The sequence below is a fragment of the Lichenostomus cassidix genome, chromosome 10 (assembly GCF_008360975.1).
Source record: "Lichenostomus cassidix isolate B80296 chromosome 10, HeHo_3.0, whole genome shotgun sequence".
In the NCBI taxonomy this organism is placed as follows: Eukaryota; Metazoa; Chordata; class Aves; order Passeriformes; family Meliphagidae; genus Lichenostomus; species Lichenostomus cassidix.
Window position 1 is genome coordinate 8,302,928 of NC_139491.1, and position 22,182 is coordinate 8,325,109.

At 41.7% G+C, this 22,182-nt stretch overlaps 1 protein-coding gene and 1 pseudogene across 3 annotated transcripts in view; both read left to right on the forward strand.

The window, feature by feature from the left end:
- Window positions 1-22,182, forward strand: part of LOC146432662 (cell surface hyaluronidase CEMIP2-like) — a 51,075-nt pseudogene that overhangs the window by 8,307 nt on the left and 20,586 nt on the right. The window contains exons 6-18 of the transcript XR_014854321.1: window positions 264-452; window positions 803-971; window positions 1,832-2,040; window positions 4,533-4,588; window positions 6,471-6,540; window positions 7,137-7,280; window positions 8,274-8,358; window positions 9,294-9,425; window positions 9,534-9,569; window positions 10,018-10,160; window positions 11,426-11,602; window positions 16,785-16,976; window positions 18,533-18,575. The product of XR_014854321.1 is annotated as a cell surface hyaluronidase CEMIP2-like (transcript). The remainder of the gene's footprint in view (window positions 1-263; window positions 453-802; window positions 972-1,831; window positions 2,041-4,532; window positions 4,589-6,470; window positions 6,541-7,136; window positions 7,281-8,273; window positions 8,359-9,293; window positions 9,426-9,533; window positions 9,570-10,017; window positions 10,161-11,425; window positions 11,603-16,784; window positions 16,977-18,532; window positions 18,576-22,182) is intronic.
- CEMIP (cell migration inducing hyaluronidase 1) overlaps window positions 1-22,182 on the forward strand; it is a 100,731-nt gene that overhangs the window by 2,109 nt on the left and 76,440 nt on the right. The window lies entirely within an intron of this gene.

Consider the following 22,182-nt stretch of genomic DNA (forward strand, 5'->3'; position numbering starts at 1 on the left):
TGGCTGCTGTGAATCTGAGCAGTGTGGTGATAATCACACCGTAGCCTTTGGCTCACATGGATGTTGACCAAGCTAACAGCAGTACTCTCTCAAAGTAACGTTTTAGCTTTCTACAAAGAGATGGCACTGACATATTTAATGGCTAGAGCACTTCTATCATGCACAGGGTTATCTAGATCAAAATTAAATCAGTGTGCTCTTCATCTAATTGCATGATTCTGCCATGTGCAACTGCAAAAACAATTTATTCCTTCATTTTTCAGGGGTGCTTTATAGTGGATTGAAAGTGGAAGTGTCCAAAGGAATAATTCTTCATCTGGTGGATGAAGTTACAAGTTGGTTACCTGGTGATCATATCGTCATTGCCAGTATAGATTATTCTATGCATCAGGCTGAAGAGTTTAATCTCCTTCTTTGCCCTGAATGTAGAAGTAATCAAGTGAAAATTGATGGTCTGAAAAATTTTTATCAAGGTACTAATTTGTGATAAATATTTGCATTGTCTTTTCTTTTGCATTCTGTATTTACTTGATTTTTTAACCTGTTTTTGTCCCATAAACACAAGGGAATACATTAGAGCTGAAGGCTCTAATATTATTTTGGGGCTTGAAAGTTTGGCCAGAGGAAGCATTCCTTCGTGGCAGGCAGGGGAAGTGCTGATCTCCTCTGGGATCAGATATTAACAACTGGGTGTGTCCCCACATTTGGTGATTGCTTAAACCAAAGGTGTGCACTTGCTCAGAGCAATGCAATGATAAAGATGTTGTGCTCACCCTGAATAAAAAGCATCTGTTTTTCACAGGCAGCCCATCTTATCTTCACATTGGAGAAGTCATAGATGGTGTTGATTTGAGGACAAGGTTGGTCTTCTGACTAGAAATATACTTACTCAAGGAGGAATGGAAGACTCCTGTTATGGACAAAATCAAAGCCAGTTTTTCTCTTTTGATACATTTGGAGGACACATAAAAGTGAGTAATTTTTAATACATTTGCTTGTAGGTGGTTTCAGATAGTTTCTCTCCTGGTTTGTTAACCAGTGATATAAAGCATCGAATTACCATCATGTGTGTGGGAAAAAGGATATTGGTTTATGAAAAAGGGGGAAATTTGTTGGCCTGTCTTGCAAAACTAGACTTTCAATGAGCCTGTGCCATTTTCTTCACCATGTCTGCAGAAACATGCCCTTCCAAGGAGATACCTTCTGAGGGGATTCCTTAGCAGCATTGCTGTCAGAAGGGCCAGTGTGAAGTTAGCTCACGAGATGTCACTGGAGAAACTGTGGTCCCTGCAGAACAAGCCTGCTCCCTCCCTGGCCCAGGGAAGCACTGGGTCTCACCCTGCTGTGCTTTGCCTCCTCTTGGTTGTCCCCCTTGTTCTGGGTGGAGATGCAGTCCTGCTACTGCAGGTGCTTTGTGTAAAGTTCCTCCTGTACCAAGCAGTGGAAACTGGGGAGCTGTGCAGGTCTGGGCTAAAATCTCTTGACAGTGAAAGCTGCCAGGAAATAGAGCCTGGTGGCAAATGCTCCCCTTTCTGTAGCTGGCAGGAGCTCTGTGTCTGTCAGTGCTATTGCTAAACACAGCTCACGCTGTTTGGCAGCTGCTCCTTGGCAGCTCCTGCCCGTAGGTGTGCAGCTGCTGGCACACAGCTCTGCAGCTCCTGAGCGGCTCTGGGTGGAAACAGGGAGCTCACACTTCCTCCTGGGACCAGACTGCATTTCACTCTGCAAAAATATTGCCTAATGAGAGATAAAAAATAACCCCAAACCTGTTTTTCTTTTTGTGCGTGTTTCTATTGTAATGACTTACTTGGATCTACATTTGTCTCAACAGATCCCGAGGAATTTTGGCTCTGTTCACATGTCAGGAATGGAGTTAAAAAGCATGGGGCAACAAATCCTGGGCAGTTAAAATGTGCATTTTCACCTGGCTGAGGATGTGGATGAGAGAGGAGGATATGAACACCCAATGTACCTCAATAACCTGGCTATCCATCACTGCTTCTCCAGGTGTGTTGCAATATATGGAATTCACTGCTTCTGGTAGGAGATGTATTTTATTAGTAACAAGTTCACTTCTTTGCTTAGCCAGGGCTAAATAGCAAGACCCATTTCTGATGCAAAGAGAAATCAAAATACTGAAATAATTTTTTCTCAAGCAATGTCTTGACTTCTCCCTTGTTGGAGTTAGGACTGTTCCTTTGGTAATGCAGCTCTTTGAAATAAATGTCAGGTTCTCAACAAAACTAATTAATATTATCAGATCAGATATGGTGTGATCAGATATAGTGAAATCTTTGCTATTTGGATAGTTAGTGATAAAGGGAACATTAATTTTAAATTAAAGCAATGGAGTTTAAATGGAGCTGACTGAAGCAATGGACCTTTAATTTTCAGTGAGATAAAAAAGACAGGGCTTGTTCAAGTCATGGCAATGTGAAAGATATCCCAAAATGTTCACATGACAAAGGGAGTGAAATATGAGCAGAACAGACCCAAATGGTTGCTTCAGTGCCAGAAAAATCCTCATCCTTGGCTTTGATGTAGATCCTCGCAAGGGCATGGTGAAGAGGAACTTAAAAAAAAAAAAAGGTCACAACAAAAGCCATACATGCCCCAGATGGAAAAGAGAGATTCCTGCTCCAGTCCCAACATGTCCAGTGTGCTCTGCAGGACCCTGAGTGATATTTTGGTGTCTGTGTGCATTTCCTCATTCACTGGGTGTGTGCTCAGGCAGAGACACTCCCTGACCTCCTGTGGTTTTTTCTGACAACCTTTTCTCAATCCTGGACATAAGGCTGTGTAGGACATAATATAGATGTGCTCTATGTGTGAAAAGCCCCCCTAAAATAATGTATTCATGAAAATGCAATAGTGGACATACACAACTTGGGAGCACTCTTTATGTATCCTAAACTTGATTTATATTGTTCAGATCACTCACAGTTACTGATTGTCTTCTCATACTCATGATTTGCTCTGAATCTGTGTACAGAGTCCTTAGGTTGACAGGAGGCTTTGTCCAGTATTTGTGGATGAAGTTTAACTTTCTTTTTTTCCCTTGTGGGTATTAAATCTCTGGAATTCAAGTAATGTGTCTGGAATGAAAAATTAAGCCTTATGCTAATAATGGTCCTTAAAAGAATGGTGTATGGTCTTGCTCTTTATCAGAAGGGAGGTAGTGAGGGGTTTATGTGGATGTGTGGAGTGCAATAGTGCAATCAAGAAACCAAGTGTGATATCCAGCCCTGCTTGTGTGACTCTTCAGGGTGCTTTGAGTACATGAACTGCTGGGTAGATTTTATAGTAAAGATTAAATATGTGATTCTCTGAAAGAATTGTATGGCTTTGATATATAGTCATTAAAATGGAGCGTAGTTAAAATGTAATACAAAGCCTTGCTTAAAAATAATTTAAAATAAATTGCAGTTGCAGAGAACAGCATGTGTATCAGAGCAAGGCAGTTCAATAACACTGACAGGCACCTGCTTCAGCATCAGATTATGAATTTCCAGCCCCTGAGGCAGAGTAAACCAGAGAGGAGGTTTCCCCTCTCCCATCCTGAGGTTTTAGAGGATGCAATTTGAGATGCACATTGCCAGGGTGGTTTGTGCTCTGCTGTGTTTGGGTCACACAGAGCTGTCTGCTCTGCCCTTCTCCATCTGCTGCTCTGTGCCAGGCTGGTGCTGCTTTGGCAGCTTGGGTTCCTGACAGGCTGGGCTGGGCTCTGTGCTGGGCACATGTCAGGCTGCTGCAGCCTTTCTTGTCTAGTGTTGCACAGCATAAAGGTCACCTATATTGTGTTGCTGAACTATGTATAATTCAGTGTTTATTGTGCTGCTGAACTATATATAATTCAGTGTTTAGAGGCACCTTAATCATCTGGTGTTGGCCACAGCAGCGAGGCTGCAGCCTGTGTTCAGGACAGTGTTTCATGCTGGCACAGGCAGCAAAATGCCACTGTGGCAGTGCTGCAGGTGGGTGCCTTTCCAGGCTTGGGTTTTCTATCAGTGATATGCTGGAATTGATCTGTTATTGGGGTTTTGTTCTGATGGCATGGACCCTTATCTTGCAGTGCAAATGTAAGTGATATTTAAATCACTTTATTCCTGGTTAGGAGAGTGATCACTACAGTTTCAACTTTTCAGGGCTGCCATGCAATTATGAAGCTGGGATTAATCATATTAATTAAAGCTACAATCTGGTTTTGGATAGAAGGATCTGAAGCACAACTGGACAACCTGCAGCTAAATGCAGAAGAATTAAACTCTATGATTGAAATGCTGTTTAAAACAATGAGCAGTTTGTTGTTGCAGTTTTCTGTCCAAAACTAGTTTTCATTGCCTGCTTAGTTCAGCCTCTGCCCATCATTTGGGAGGGTTGGAGAAGCCAGGCTTGCTGATTTTAGCAGGCTGGCAGGGACACTTGCATTTTTGTCTAAATCCATTTCCTATTTGTATTCCCAAGCCTCAGCTGGCCAGGTGGGACCTGCTCAGTGTGAGTTCTCTGTTGCCCTCCCTGTGGCTCCCTCCAAGGTGCTGTACCTGTGCAGGATCCTGGTGGAATTCCTCACTCTGCCAGTGGGAAATGGGTACCTAGTTGTGCTGTGCCTTATTTTTAACTCTCTTTTGGACACCTCATTGAGGCAGAAACAAGTTTGAGGAGTGACTGCCAGGAAAACAATGAAATCCAGCAGAGCTATACCTATGGGGACCATACTGTTTGTGGCTCCAGATGTTATGTACAGTTGCAGCCCATCAAGGGGAAATTACAGGATATGATTCCATGAAATGGATTTATTTCAAGTATCCCTCTGTATACAAAAATAACCAAGTAGGTTGATATTAGTTAATCTTGCAGTCTTGCACAGACATAACTGACGTCAACAGGAATTTTGTATGCCTGAAGAGGGAATATAAATGCTGACAGGGATCATTTGAGTCCAAAGTTAAGTTTTCAGTAAGATTTAGTAACAAATAGCTGGTATTTTAACTAGCCTGACTTAGTATTTACATTTAAAGGAAGGATTTCTGAATTTATCTTCATAAGACTGTACATCAAAGGAGGCTTGTGCTAAGTCCTTTTGGTCAAATTAGGGTTTAATGCAATATCCCTGAGCATGTCAATTAATATTAAATGGACTGAAATAGTAAAATACCATCTCTACCCAAGATGATCATTACAGGAGAGAAGTGGCCCCACACCTTCTGAGAATGGAGGAGAAAGAGCAGGAATCTTGTTAATATAAATTAATTTGCATGGTGCATTTTAAAGAATATCTTGTGTAATTTTGGAAATGTTGCAGTCATAAAAATTTCTGGATTAACCATGCTGATTTGTTGGTTTATCATGCGAGACACACTTATCTTTATGTTAGATATTTACTCTATGACACTGAATCAAATATTCTCTCTGAGAGCTGAGGGCAGTTTTAAACTTCTCATGTTAAAATAATTTAGCTGCTTGACCATCTTTCTCTTATGAAGACATCTGCTAATGCCTGCATCAATCCTAGGCAAAAAATATTTGTTGCTGGTTATTCCTGTCACTGTTTTCTAAGCATCATAATATCATATAATAGAACCATAGAAGGGTTTGGGTTTGAAAAACCTTAAAGATCATCTTATTCCAACCCCTCTGCCATGGGCAGGACAGCTTCCCTAGGCCAGGTAGCTCTGAGCCCATCCAGCCTGTCCTTGAACCCTTCCATGAATGGGGCTCATGTGGCTAATAATCTGTTTTGCATGTATTTAATGGATTATTGATTATCTAAAAATTAAGGTGGATAAAAAAAAAGATTGAAACTTTCTGTTTAGAATGATCAAATTGATTGGTACAGTCATGATAGAAGGTGAGCAGTGTTTTTATACATGGTCTTTAGTACTTACTTGCAAAAGATGTTATCCAATGGGGTAAGACAACAGATGACAATGTTTTCATAGCTATTTCTGGCTTCTGTGTACCACTACTGATCTTCCCTCTGAAGAAAAACTCCTTGCTGGGACAAACATCAAAATTATGTCTCCTTAATCTCCTGCTTAATGGGCCATTTGCAAGGACATTGTTTTGTTTGTTCACATAAAAGTTTCATAAATTCATAGAGAATCCCCTAACTCCTGCTATTGCCCCTATAGTTTCAAAAAACACACCAGAAGTTTCACTTTTCAGACATTTTCCAAAGCTGCTTAACTTAAAAAAAAAACCCCTTGGATTTCCTTCAGCTGCATTGAACAGAGCATGGATTTTGTGTTAACATTCTCATATAATTTACAATAGGTTCAGCATGTGGCTCCATAAATGACCACGTCTGACATTACTGGATGGTTTATTTTCCTTAAAGAGTGTCATTAAAAGGTTGTGTGGAGTTTTAAAGTCAATAGGAGAGTTGTGGCTCAAGTCCAGTGCAGTGCTATGAAAATGTATCCCTTCCTGTTTGGTAACTGCTTAGGATCATTTTGGTTTTGATTTTTCAGGGCTGTCAGCACGTTCTGGATTGCAAATCCAAACAACAACTTAATAGAGAATGCAGCGGCTGGTGCTCAGGTAAAACCATTTAATGCCAGAGCTATGCTTTGCCTCCACTTCCCAAATATTTTGCTCTTATTGATGTAATGAGTAATAAGTTTTCAGTAAGACATAAAATTTGAATGTGTATTTTTGCAACCTTTGTCTCTGTTAAGAACAAATATTTGCCTATACTTCCCCACTGATTTCTCTCACAATTGTGCCTGGAAATAGTATGTGATACCTCTTAGAAAATGTTGATTTTTATTAGTAGTTAATGGTTAAATGCGCAATAAAATTTTATTTTTCTGTATATGAATACACGCTCTCTCATTATTATCTCCTACATTTATCCAAAACATGTTTGTGTTTGATATGCTTGTATAGACCTGGCTGTTTTCTAATAAACCACTTGAATTTCACCCACAATAAATGCATTTTTAAAAATGTGTGTGCCCTGGGGACCTCCTGTGCATGTCAAAGGATAAGCTGGGAGGTGTAGGAGTTATGGGCTGCTGTGTGTTCCCAGGAGCCACATGCTGGACAGGCTCAGGTTAGCAGTGAGGCCAGCACAGTGTGAAAAGCTAAACTCCCGAGGTAACCTGTATCATTAACTGCAGTGCTCCATTTCTCAGAGCTCCCTTTGTCTTTTAGGATGTGGGATGTGGGACTTCTTCCACCAGGTCCCCACCGGACAGTGTGAGCAGTGATACCCAGAGGGACAGGCTGGACACACCCTTGGAAAAGCTTTACAACAGCAGAGTCACTCCAGTTTCAAGGCATGTGGATGGTTTTTATGTTTCTGTCAATATAATAGTTGGGCATTGACTGATGGTGTGTGCTGGTCTGTGATGACTGTGGGTGTCTCACATTTTGATAAAGGTCTTTTTAACACTGGATCAAGGCACAATCAAACTGGGGGCCATGTTTGTTCTAAGTGTTAAAGAGGGAGAATGAAAGACCCATTCCAGGCACTTCATTTGGGTGGCTGTGTTAGAGGGAATGTGCCCAGGCCATAATCTACTTCTAAGAGGGATTTAAGGAAAGACAGGCAGGACACTCAGCACTGCTGTTGGCCACAGTGGTGCCAGGATACAGGGGATGAGCAAAAGTCATTTATGCCAAGGATTGCTCATCACCTCTGGAAAATGAGACCAAAAATTCATGGGTAATTCCGAGAAAAACACTTTCTCCCAAATACACTATTGACAGGAAAACATAACCTGCAAGCTATACAAAGCGCTTTTAATTAATTTCTCAGGATTCTAGATTGAAATTGTTTCTGTTTTCTGTGCTTTGTATATTTTACATCTTGGTCCATGGCAGCTGCTGCTCTAGCCCAAAGCCTGTATGTTGGCTACAGCAGCTCATGTTCTCTTTTGACTGTCGGGGGACTCGTCACTCGTTATTTAAAGCCTTAATTCTTAACAACACTCTTTTTCCAAAAAGTTATCAAGAGCTTGGCAGGGTCCCTTATTGCTTTCTGTCAGGGAGAGAGAGAGAGTGGGAGTTCAGAGCCTTGCTTTGGGTCAGAAGAGAGCCCAAGATGCTGATGCATAACATATGGCAGGGCAGGCTCTGTCCTGACTTCAGCGTGCTACATCCTGTGCTAATGTCACCCTGAGCAGTGCCAAGTGACACCGAAAGGGAAGGGAGAGCCCCGGCTGCTCCTGTGCCTGCAGCACTGGCTATTTTATTCATTGATAAAATCTGGGATCTCTGGTCCCTGTTGAGAGATCTGTTAAAGTAATTGGAGTCGTGTGCATTTCCAGGCTGGGTTGTTTATTGGAAAAGGAGCAAAGACAACGAGAGGCAAGCTGAGGATCCCAGGGAGGATCTCACTGTCCATAATGCCAGGTAAGCACATGCTGCATGGCTCGGTGTTTTGGAGAGCTGTACTGCTTCTTGGCTTCTGCACTGCATTTAGCAGATCATTAATGCCTCATTATGGCCGGAGCATCTGAAAAAAACACACAAGCTCTCTCTGATGTGCAGAGGCAATTACTCCTTAGCTATGCACTGGCTTGTTTGTGTTATTGCTAACCAAAAAGGACACCCATGCATTTGGGGCTGTGAGGAGTAAGCAGTGAAGCATGTGGAAGGGGATCCACAGCCCATCATAGGTTTGCAAACTCTAATATTTATCACTAATTACCTGGAAGGATTTATATCTGAGAGATGATGTAAGAGGTTGCTGAGACTGGGCTAGGATTAATGAGGAAAATAAGTAGATCTCAGCTGAGATGCACCCACTTCCCAGAGAGAATCTTTTTTGCTCTCAGCAGCTTGTCTTTCAGCAGACAGAGAAGCATATGTGGGTTTGGTCTGTGCATGCAAGGAGAGCAGCTCCAATTACTGTGTTATCTTTGCTGAATAAGATTCTTGAAAGTGTCTAATTGATTTTCTAGCATCAACACAGAGATTCTCAATGGGCCCTGTAAGGACATCTACAAAAGGATCCAAGTGACTTGGGAAAAATGTTTTCCATGCCTCTAAATCACACTGAATTAAATTAAGGAGTAGCTGTGGGCCCATTGGTGTCTAGTGAGAAATCACCTGTTCATTTCACCGGGGTCAGAACTTTGTCCTTATGAACATTTCTTGTTTTCTGCTTTATACCAAAGCTCAGAAGTGAAATCAGGCTAACAGCCTGACTCTGATTCAGGACATGTCACCTCTTTAGACTCACCATGCCAGTAACTGGAAGCCAAACAAAATCTGCTGGGTGTGACTGCCTCTGTCTGCAGTTGATTCCTGTGTCTCTTGTGCGTTAATTAAGACTCTTTCTTCAGGTTTTGCCCACATCAAGATGCTGATCCTGAAAAGCCACAAGTTCCTGCCATGATTGATGATCTTATTGCTCTTAAAAATAATGACCACAGTGCCTGGGCCAGGGGTGATGACATTCTTTTCCAGAACTCAGGGTAGGTTGCTATTATCACTTCCCTCACAGCAGACAGAAGTAGGTCTGTAGGCCAAATCCACTGCAGACATTCCTCATAATTTACACTCTTGTGTTTCCTCTGTCCCAGGTTTTCACACAATGGGACTGAACTCACTCTGCCAAGGTAATTTCTTAAAATGGCTCTTCTTCCCATTTTTTCCCCCAGTGTAACATGCTCTAGAATGGAAACTGAGACAGTCCCCTGGTAATTAATGTAAAACAGGAGAAAAGCTCATATTTCCCCCCCTGGACCACATCAAATCTTCCCTGGGCAGCCATAAATACAAGGGGCAATTTATCCTTTCATTCTCTTTGCCTCAGCTTGCCTGGGGAATACGTTGTAATTTCTGACTATTTCCTGCTGGACAGGAGGTCCTGATGCTCAAGCACGAAGCCACCTTGGCGCTAACTTGCTGGTTTCTAAACATTCTTTAGAGAAGGCTGTTATAACAGTGCATGCACCTTTTTCCAAATTAAGGAAAAAAATTTTGCCGTGTCTGTGGTGTAATTAAAAGCATTAATTAATTGGTTGTGCTGTTCTGCATATTTACATGGTGTTTTTTTGCTTGCAGTGATGGGACTTTCCCAGCGGCAGCCTGGAGGTTATACACTCCATTTTTGTTGGAGAAAGCAGCAACTTTGACTCCCAGGGAAGCCAAAACAGCTACTGGGGAAAAGGGGCAAATGGAGAATACAGAACACAGCCCAGAAACAAGTGAGTTATTCTTCTGTCATTTCTTCTTGGCGTTAGCTTAAGGTAGAAGAAAAGCCTCAGGAATTAATGCAACTACCAATGAGTAATTTATACCAGGTGCTTAAATTATTGTTCAGGCCAGAAATAATAAGCATCCAAATAAACTCACTCTTCAGGCCAACAGCTTGAGAGCATTCTTGACTGAATGTGTTTGATTTAGTTTTCTCCTTATGTTATTAGTCAGTGGAGAATGGATTAGAGAATCTGACACATCCCAAATAGCTCCTGTGTGGTGCTTCAGCAGCACAGCATCAAGGTGAGGGTGAAGCTCACAACACCCTCCCTCCTGTGGGCATAGCTGGGCAAACTCAGCCAATCTGAAAAAGGAGAAACAGTTTTTGATTACATTTTTTTCTTTTTCGCTGGCTGTATGTTATTTTCTGTTTTCAGCAGCACAGCCTCCTCTCTAGCAACCACAGTGTCTACCCACATCCTCACAGTAAACTGTGCTGCCCTAAGCCTAAATTCTGCTTTAATGTATGTTTTTGGTGATGCTTACCAATCATTAAACCTTCTGTGAGGTATACAAAATTAAGTAATAAGCAGTAATAATTAGAAGTGTCACACACACAGCTCTGGCAATACATCTTAGTCATAAGGGACAGCAAGAGTGGGATCTCTGTAGGGCAGCAAGAATAATCAGAGCTATCCTCAGTTATTACTGGTGTTGTTATTTAAATTAAAATTGCTTCTTTGCAGTTCAAACAAGCTCTAATCATGTTATTAAGCAATGTACTCTTGGGAAGGAGTATGACAAAACATCTGATATCTGTCCTCTCCAGATCTGTCCTTTCAGTACTTGCTTCCAAGGAGACACTTGCCTCCAGGAAGTCTGACTGCTATAATTCTTTCAGTCATGCTGATGTTTTCCTGAGAAACCCTTCTGCCCTGAAACAAGGAACCTGATGGCAGTGCTGCCCCACACAGCCCTTTGGGTCTTTCTTGTGGTGATGAATTCTTCCTGGGTGGCTGAGGACAAGGGCTTTGAGCTGCTTTATCCTAGCTTACAAGCTTGGGGCAAGATTATGAGTGAATTTTTTGAGCCTCATCCCACAGAGGATGTTCAGCAGAATTTCATCTTTCACACATGATGAGTTTGCAGATCCCAGTTTTGGGAAGAAAAGGTGGTTTAGCTACTTGTTAATATCTTTCTATGGTGTCAGAAGACTTGGTGGAGTTTGCTCAAGCTTTTAATGCAGGACTGTGATTGTGTTTAAATCTCCTAGGACATTTCCTATCAGTGATTCCAGATTTATGATGGACCTGTCAGGATGGCAAGATGCACATTCAAGAAATTCACCCTGACTTTTGACAGATACTCAAGTGCCATTGGGTTCTTCATGAAAAGCTCCTGGCAGATCATCCCCCAGAGCAATGTGTCACCAATCCTGATGGAGAAAAGTGTAAGTAAGAGGAGCAGAAATGTTTGCAGTTAGATGTGAAAGGTTTTGAAGTTTTTAGCAGTGGTGAGAGATCTATCCTAGAGTGGAATTTCCAAGCAGTGATGGGTGTTTCATTGGTGCATTCCATCAATTCATTTTGCAACCCTTTTTTTCTTAGTAATAAAGGTTATTTATAAGCAAGTAAATTGGGATGATATCTTTCTCCTGGGCAGACATACATAAAGAAATCTGCATTGGAGAAAGGTTTCACTTTATAACCAGAAGACCCAGAGCACAACTGTTAGCTGGGGCAGCATTGCCAGCTGCTGAGAACCTGGTGAGGATTGGCCTCAGAGGTTGAGAGGGTCACACATGAGATACCAGGAGCCAGTGAGCTGCAAAACAATTCTGCAGAAATAGCAAATGCACTGAGAAGCAAAGCCATGACCCAGTTTCTGAGATCAGCTGTGAAATTCCTGTTGAGCACAACAGGGACTTCCCTTGAGCTGTGACAACAGAATGAGGCTCTGTATCTCTGCCTTGGCAGCAGCTGTAGGATGCTGAGCAATCCCAGTCCTTGTCCTGGATTCCTGCAGGGATCGTGACTGTGGACACTTGGCTTGGGGAATGATGGATTCCACCTGGCTCTCTCTCAGGAATCATGACCTCTCAGCTTTTTTCAAACAAGGTCCATACTTGTTAGGATGTCCATGAACTGTCGTAACTTTGGCTTGAGGTTTGGCTTTATCTTGAGGAAAATTTCCATTGCTCTGAGATTGACCAATATCACTGCCTCTGGCAAGCAGAGAGTTTGTCTGTGTTCCTTCTGGTACACTTTAGACCAACAACCAGGGGGTATTTCATGAAAGGATGATGTTGATTGAAGTCACTTGCCTGCTCCTCTAAGGAAAACATGGTCCCTGTGCATTTCAGTAAGGAGATCTTAGTTACCTTAAATGCTTTATGGGCCTTTGGAACAAGAATGAGGGGTAATTTGCTGTACCTTCTTCATGTGCTCCCTTGGGGAAATGATTATGAGATGGTCATGTGGAACATTAACAAGAAAATCAGCTGGGGAGGGGAGCCTAGAGAAAAAAAAATTCATCAGTGGAGTGGAAGAGAGTGGAAAATTTCCTCCAGTAATGGCTGTGGGACTCTCCACCAGAATGGCTTCAGACAGGTGATATCTATGCATATTAGCAAAGGGATGATTATACCTTGAATGGCTGAAAATGCTGCTCTTTAATACGGTCACAATATTTGAGACCAATGAGCCTGTTAAATATGCAGCATTTTGTGTTTGGGAGGCAGTTTAGTACTGAAACACCTTTAAGATCTAAGGTTTTCAAAGCAAAAATGGTCAGAAGATTTCCTAAATAATTCTGCAAAGCAAATTAAACCAGTGAAGTGTAAGCCTATTACAAAAAAAAACCCCAAAAAACCCCAAACAAACCCTAATGACATTATCCCAATAACAGTCTATTGTACGTGTATTTACAAGAAAATATCAATTTCTGAAGCTGGTGTTCTGCCAGCTTAAAAACCATGTATGTTTGTAAGCACCTGCATCCCAACAACTTTCACTTTGATTCTCTTTTATCCAGATTGAACCCAGATGTGCTACATCTGATTTCAGACTTGTAGCACCACAGTTGGTTTAATTTTTGTTGTTGTTGTTGTTGTTGCTCATTGCTATATGGGATAATATATCTTTGCCTAGTTAAGATAGAACCTGTCAACCATTTTAATTAATTTTCCATCTCCAGGCTTTATTTTATTAGTTTTTAAAGGATGGCTAAGTGCTAATTCCCTAAAGTATAATCATTTTACTGTTATTCTTTAAGAAGAAATTAAACATTACTGCAAGTTGTACAGTGATGACAAAACTATTAGTCATACTGAAGGATAATTGTATAATTAATCAGACTAATCAGCAGATTGGTTAGACAACAAAATAACAGAGCCAGTCAGGTCTTGTTTAATTCCAGCATAAAAATAACAGTGAAGCAGAACAGAAGGCCTAAGCATTACACTCCACACAAAGTATTCCACTTGTCTATCCATTGACAAAGCTGAACCTCACATATTATCTATGCATTTATCCATTGCAATGTTATTGCTGGGCTTGTTTGTTTCTTTTAAGAAGAGTGCTTTGAAAAAGGTATTTCAAAGCAGTGGAAGCAGTAGTTGGTTGTAACCAGCTGAGGGGTGACTGATCTCCTGTAGATCTGTCACTCAGTAGGACTTGGAGAGCTCAAAGAAGATGCCCAAGCCCAGGACTGAGCCATGGCCAAACAGAACACTTGGGCATCGTTTAAGAAGACCCAACAGATCTGTTTTTAGTCCTAAAACAGCCACTCATTCACCCCTGAGAGGCACAGAGTGAGGTGAGGAGTGTGAGCAAGGCCACCTGCAGCAGGTGACCTTGAGAGCAGAAAGCTCCCAGACTGTCCCACCTCACATCCACTGCTAAAAGCCCCTCTGGCCATTTTGTCCCTGCAGCCAGGAGTTTAGGGTGGATTCCAGCCTGTTCCACTCCTACCTGTGCCAACACCATGGCATCTCAGGAATTACTTCTGCCAGAGAAATCCCAGCAGCCTGTGTTGGGTGGGTTTGGGATTCCCAGAAAACTCACAGGGACCAGTACTGACTCCTGGCTATGGACTAGCAACTCCCACAGGACTGTAGTCCTGCCCAGCTAGGAGATGGGAGCTTCCTAGTGTTGACTTTGCTATGTTTAGCCTGTGTTGTTTTAGTGCTGGGTTTCTGCGTCAAATCACCCATTTGCAAACAGTTCATGATGGGAAAAAGAAAAGCAGACACTGAGTTGAAGTCTGTCATTTCCTGAAATGGAGAGCAGGGGAAAAACCAATCCCAACCCTAAAGAGACTCCTGACCAAAGGGAACTTGGCAGGGTGAAGGTTTGCATCACTCCAGCAGAGGAAAAGCCATGGGGACAGAGATCTTGGGTGGTAAAAGAGAGGAAGATTCCCACTGGATGAAAATGGTTTCCTTAAAATGGTAACAGTGGTACAGTGAGATGCCTTCTGTTGGCAGTTCATGTCAACACTTGGATTTGACAAAAAGTTACAAGTTACTATAATGATTTCCAGTACCTTATTATTTTTTAATATAGCAAGTGCAGTAGTCAGGATTCCCTGCAGGTGTGTTAGGTGTGCTGCCTTTGGACAGGTTGAGTTAGCACATTCTTAAGAGATTACACACAGAATGCTGTCAGGCTTCAGACAGGTAATTCAAGTCATCTTTACACCATATCACTCTGAGGCAGTCCACACTGAGTGAAAATTAGGTGTCTGAATAGCAGTGTGGTACCTAGACATGACCTGTCTCTGCACCCTCTTCTAGCTCATTTCTAGCTCCATGTGAACAAACCTGAGGAGCTGAGTCTTTGTTCTTGTGTGTTCACTTAGAAAAAACATTCACTGCCACAGCTGTAATTGCAAACTCAGTTACACTCCTGTCCCACGGTGTACCAAAGGAAGGTAACCTTGAGGCTTATACAAGAAGTGACACTGCTCATTAACATTTCCACTTTAATTCTGACTTTCAGACTTCTTAGAGGAAAATGTTGGAGATAAGAATAAAATTAGCACCCAAACTGTCTGCTGCTGGATGGAAACACTGAGAGTGTTGATCAAATGTGAGATTCACTGGCTGTGCCTTCGTTTGGTTTGAAGTGCAGCTGACTTTGTTCTCCTCCCCAGTGAAGTTCCTGTTTTCATATGCAACCCCAGAAGTGCCATCACAAAGTATTTATGATGGAGTTTTCAGCTGCAGCACAGCGTTTACTTTTTTTAATATCTCTTCTTTGATAAATTAAAACTAGAGGAAAAAAACAACTTTTGGGATCTTCCTAGGCAAAGGCCAAGTAGCCTTTTGGGGGAAAACTTCCTGTGGTGCAGCAAGAAAAGATTTTAAACATCTTGAAAATACTCCTTAAATTTCCAAGTGTTTGAGCCTCCTTTAAATGAGACTGGTTCAAGTGTTTGTTTGAGATTCCTATTTAGACAAGAAGGTGGCAGAAAAATGGTTCTTGGCTTTAATTTAATTTTAAAGGAATGAAGACTTTTATTCTGCAAGTAGTTGTTGCTGCAGGGTTTTATTTTTTTTTAAGGCAGTGGACTTCCCATCTAACTCAGAATCACAATAACCTTCCTATTCTCCTAAGCCCTTCTGTTTATTATTGTTAAAATAAAGCCTTTAAAGCCCTTAGTAAACTTGCAGCCTGATCCTGCTGACCCTAATTCTTACCCATGTGCACAGTCCAATTAAAATTAGTTGGGCTAAATGGAACAAATTACAGTCCTTTGGGTTTGTGTGATACAGTTGTTATTTATGCTGTCTGCTTTTTTACACGTTGCTGCTGGATTCATTTGGAGTGCTTGACCTGGAATAATGCTTGACTTCGGAACTTATAGTGCTTGACTTCGGAACTTATTCCACACACTGTAATAATTTCATCTGCAGACATTAAAATATTCCATGTTTTTTCTGCTGAACATCTGCAGTTTCCTTGTTTTGCTGGATTTTCATATCAGGACAGATATTTTTACTTAGCTACTGAAAAATCTTGAGATCAGAGCTATGCACAATGGGGATAATGCTTCCTCCTGTTATTTCTCTTTCCTAAAAAAAAAAGTTCTTCATGGGATATATTAGAATGTGCATGAGAGCCAATTCTGAGAATTTAAAACTTTTATAAGTTTTAAGCGGTTTTAGGAGAAACAATTAGAAAAAAAGTGGCCCAGGCCGAACCACTTAAAATGAACATTGAAAAGATATGAGTAAATTCCCCAAATATCCAGTTACCTTTTTTTTCTGTACTAACAGCAGTGATATTTCTCAGTAAATTTCATAAGCATCCAATACTTTCCTACACTTTCAGTCATCCTCTTCCTTTTGCCACCATTCAGTTTATTGCTGTGTGATTTCAAGCAACACGAGGTGGTGTGGGTGCATTTCAAAGAAGCAAAAATTTAATTTTTGTGAAAGTACCTCCTGAGATTGAGAGAGGGAGAACCAACATGGCTGGGATTTTTTTTCTGAATAGAAGAGGCAAACCAAAACTCTTTGCTCAGACAATACAACTCCCTAGTTCCATCTGTATCACTGTCAAAACACTGTAAAGCTGCGTCCTTACTTTGAGCTAACCAGTGATTTTGCACCTTCTTTTCTCCTCTAGGTTGGACTGGAAGGGTTTTTTGGCAGACTGGAGCAGTGGTTTGGAAACAATGACCAAATGTCCATCTTCCATGACCTGGATGGCTCAGTGATGGTATCCAGACACCTTCACAGGCAGAGCAGACAAGTCCCTGCTGTGTCACCTTGCTGTCCCCACTGCAATGGGGCTAAGTGTCCCAGGAAATCCTCACAGGTAATGGGGCAGCCCAGGCAGCACCAGTTTGGCTGCTGAGGGGGGGAGGCAGTGAAGGATGCTGAAATGGGTGGATGAGATGCAAACTCACACTTATATCTTATTTCCCATGTGGAAATCACTGCCTGAGGGATGGTTTTAAACCATTCCAGCAGTGAATGTCACAATCAAATCCTGAGCACTCATGTCTCCTTAAGCTGAAAAACTTCAGGCATTTGCTTTAGTTGCACAGCAGAGAGCAGGAGTTGCTATTTAAGTATCTAAACACTGTCATTAGAAACCCTGGTGTGTTTTGGCTGGGCAGAAACAGGATTGGGATCCTATGAAACAGTCCCTTTGAAACAGGGTTTTGTCCTTGGCACTTAGTTTGGCTCTGTGTCTCTAGAGAAATTATTGTCCCTGCTCTGGCAACCTAACAGTTAAATTCAGAGTTGCAAACAAGTAGACGTTTATATTTTTATTTCTATTTTATTTCTATTTTTATTTCTATTAATATCCTCCTGGTTATGGCACTCTACATGGTGAGACAGTTTTTCCACCATAGAAAAATTTCCTTGGCTAGGTTTAGGCAAGCATAAACATTTACTTCTCTGGGATCCATTACTTACCAGCATTTTTCAACTAATCAGCATCCAGCAGGATGAGTAAAGGTCATATTAAATACTTTACTTTATGGGTTTTCGGGAGGGAAATATATGTATGTTCAGGGTAGAAGGAATTGGTCTCGTGCAGCAGGTTCTGATTAATTTGAAGAGGATAGCTGTTAGAATATTTCAGCCTCTGATTCTCAGCACCCTGACTGGTGATTTGTTTGTCTGCTAAATTCTGAGCATCGCACTTCAGATCAAAAGCCCAAAAGAGAGAATCCGATTATGGAGAAAGATGGTTTGCTTTGATCTTTACAACTTTATTACAAAATCTGTTTTTCTGTTCCTTTTCATGTAGCTCTGGTAGACAAGAACATTTATTCTTCCCCAGCGCAAGCAGGTGAAAATATCCTTTCAGCTGCAGGAAATAGTGACTCCTGTGTTAGTGCTGAATGGAGCCCAAGATAGTCAGTCTAGGGATGGGCTCTTGGCATGGAAAACTGAGATCCAAGTCCTTCAGCTAACACTGCAGGCAAATCCTTTCTGAGCTAAGTGCCTAGAGTACAGTTAATTCCTTTCTGCTTGGTTTCTTTCATTCCCATTTCATGCTCCTCTTCTCCTGGATGTAATTTGCCCGAGAAAGGAAACGCCTGGGGAAAAACAATTCCTCTGGCAGTGTTTCTAGATCCAAAAATCCTGGGGACAGGCTTTCCTGAGGGTGTTTTAATCTGGCTGCTCAGGCTTTCCCACCCTCTGGGGTTGGTTCATGGCCCCTCAGTGTCTCCAAGAGACTCATGTTTTGTTCCCCCTGTGGAATCCAAGCCCTTCCTTCAGCAGGGAGCACTAGGTAACGCCTCGTGGTTCTGGGACCACCTAAAAATCATGAGATTGGTGTAATCAAGAACTCTCAGGTCTTTCAGTCCTCCCTTGCTGATTCTGGAGCCTGTAGGGTTGTTGTTGTCCAAACAGGACCAACCCACTGCTCCTTCATGACAGCCGAAACTCCCATGTTGTAATGTAAATAAAGCAAGGCTTTGAGGAGGAACCCTAAACAGAGGGAAACTCGCAGGGAAATCACAACAGCTGTCAGCTCCACGTCTTCTGGCAGTCTCTGGGTCACTCAGACTTCATCAGCAGGGCACTAAGGTCCTTGGTGTCCCTTCAACCTGACTTTCAGCTGCTGCAAAGGCCAGGAAAGGAAGTAAAATATAGGGAAAGGCTCAGTTCATAGTTCTCTCCACATAGGTGTGTGAGATTTCCAGTGGCACGGAACTGGAGACTCCTTGACACCTGCAATACTTGTTAAAATGTAGGTGAGATTCCCAAACCTTTTTCTGATTTTTATATAAATTGTAGGAACAGTGCCTTGGTTCCCACTGGGCGGTTGAAGCTGTGCACAAAGTGCTTGCCTGCAGACATCACAGCAACTCATCAGGGGAAGCTGTGAAACTTCTCCTTTTTGGTACAGGTCTTTATTAAAATAAGCAGAGTTTTTGGCAGTATGTGCTGTTTTCTTTTATAAGCTTAAAAAGGTGTTAGACAGTCACAAGAGCCTGCCACATAGCCAAATTAGTGTCAGTTTTGAATTAACAAAAATTGATGCCTTGCAATTCTAAAATACTGTAGGAAGTGCTGTTGATTTTACACCAGTTCACTTAGTCACTGCTTCACCGCTGTTGGCTGAAATGGAAATTATTCCATTTTTGTTAACTCTGTTCTTGCAGTGAATGCTTGCAATTGTGCTGATCCTGCATCTCTCAGTCTCACATCTTCAGCTGGCTCTGTGCACTCCTTCTGTGGCTGGTTTTGGTGGTGATGCTCCAAACTGTTAAGCAAGCAAGAGATGCAGGAGGTGGCAAGCAGTGATTTTCTAGCCACAGGAAAACTGTAGAGTCTCAGGATATCTGTGGTGTTTGGGGATTCTCAGCACCTCACAGACTGGGAAGAAGGAAAAGCCTGTGAGATGTTTCTCAGTTCTTGGTGTCTGTATTTGGATGAAGATGTTCAATTTGGATCTCTGATGTATACCAGTTGAAAATCAAAGTAGTTTTCCTGATGCCAGTGGCATCCTAGCATGTATAGAGAAAGAAAGCTACATTGTTTTTCCTCCTGCAAGAATTTTAAACTCTTTACTTGGATATTTCATGGAGAAAGTGTTTTTCCCTAAGACATTAGCATTTTTTGAACAGTCAGCCAACCAGAAGGGGAGAAGGTATGTTTTATTCTCCTCATTTTTAAGGTTTTTTGCCCCAAGTTGACAGCTGACAGCACTGCAGAACAAAACAAGAGTAACAAAACAAGAAAGCAAGAAAACTTGTTCTCAGAAATCAAGATTGTAATTTCCAAACTTGGCATGTTGCTTATCTTCATACTCACTCTCCAGTTGAATAGCAGATCCCCTTGACTTGTAAAGAACTTATCTTCTCAGTTTCATCATCTCCTTGGGAAAATTGCCATGTAAGCATGGGGAAATCTGACACATCTCTTCAGCATGAAGTGTCAAGCAGCTAAAATGACAACTATGTTCATTAAGCCACCCAGGCCTTAGAAGGCTCACATTTTATAATGTTTTAACCAGCTCTTCTTCTCCTACCACATTAAGCTGTCACCACTTCTCTTATTGTAAAGTCTCTTTATGACCCATTTTCTTTTAAAGATTTTGATGGAAGTGACCAAAATTAATGGAGGTGGCTCTAATGAAGATGGATTTTTCATTCTAGAAAGCAGATGAATTTTTCATTCCTGTTGACTTAGTGATGCCTCACATGGACAAACAGTCTCTTCACACAGGATCTGAATTTCTTGATCAGGGCTGTAACCTCCTTTAGTAAGAAACATTTTTAAAGGTCTGTCAGATATACTATTGTATTTCCATGGGGCTGAAGATCACACTCTTGCTGTCTTGCAGTTCTGGAGAGCATTCACTCAGTGGCTAGTTTGTCACTGCAGGAGACCACATGACATTTTACAAGTCATTTACAAGTAATTTTACAAACATTTCTATAATGCATATGTGGCATTTTCCCCTGTTCTTGTTATCATTATTTCATTCTCCTAACAGCTGTGATCTTTATCCTTAATGTCAGACCTGTGACTTGGTCCCTACACATCAGGAGGAAAATGATACCAACAAATCTCTGACCTGCTTTCCTCATCATCTTATTGAAGTATTCTGCAAACTCTTCCAGCCCTTCCTTGGACTTATTAGCAATAGTAGCAAGAACCTTAAGAACCTGCTCACTCTTTTTTTCATCTTTACACAAATAGCTTTACATAGGAAGCTTGTTCTTGGTAGTCTGTAATGTAGGAATCTTTGAGACTCTCTGAATGCATTTCCTTCCTTTCTTGGTTTATCATTTGTGCATTTAATTTTGTGGTGAGTGCAGGATAAGAGTTCATTCCAACTGGTTTTTGTTAGAAAATGCTGTTTTGATTGAGAACAATTAATACCCTGATGGGATTTCTGGGCTGAAGGTACCTGGCTGATCCCCTGCTCTGACCCCAGCACTACCCCATCCTGATGGGGCTGAGTGAGATTAAAATGTAGTTTATTGCACTGTGTGACTGGATTTCCAACGTGGTTTGAATGTGAATGCAAAATAGGTTTTTCTTCTTGGTTTCACTCGTAGATAAAAAAGGCTTTTTTATCAGACTGTACAAATAATTTATTCTTCCTTGATCCGTCAAGAATGAGCAAATGGGCTGCTGCCCAGAGATTGTTTGGAGTGAATTACCTGATCAATAGTTTCAGCCATCAGGAGGAATTTATGTTAATATCATTCTGGGATCCACTTTAATCTTTGAGTATCTGCAGATACCACTCAGAACAGCTTCTCATCATTGAAGTGTAATGGTGTGAAAGGAGGAGTGGACTGAATATCCAAGGGACATCCACAGCCTCTTTTGGACTGTTCCTTTGGCATGAGACCCAAATGTTGAACTTAGGCATTCAGCATGAGGCTGCTGGATCCAGGGGAGAGGGGAGGAGTAGGCAAAGGTATCTATCTGTTTGAGATCCTCAGGAGCTCAATGTCAACACCAGGAAAAGGCACAAGCATGGGATCCTCCTGGGCATGAAACTGGAGCTGGGAACTGAACTCACCAAAATGCCTAACTAAAACAAGGCCACATACAAACCAATGAGAGAGAATGTGGTTTTGCAGAGCTTTCAGTGTGTGTAGACAAGAGGAAGATAAGCAGATCTGGAGATGTGAGTGCCCTGCATTAGCAGGCAGATATCCTGATAGATGGAGTCTCAACCTCTCTGCTCTTCTTGGCTGCACTTGTATCCTTGAGAAATTAAAATCTGATAAGAAACTACTGCTTCCATTTAGATCTACCTCAAAGACATAAATTGTGCTTAAAAATAATTTTGATGGATGGATGCTCATGTAGAAGCTTAGACATTTCTGAGCTGCCATGGATTTTTATGCTGGATGATTTAAATTCCTGATGCAAAGAGTGTTATTCTACACTGCAGGAGAATGAAGGCAGCAGGATTATAGGTGTCCTCATCTGTCCTTTGTGCATCTGAAACCCTTCAGGGAATATGACAAGCTGCCTGCAACAGCCCTGCATGCAGAGACAGATTTGTATGACTGGCTGTGCATCCTCCTTTT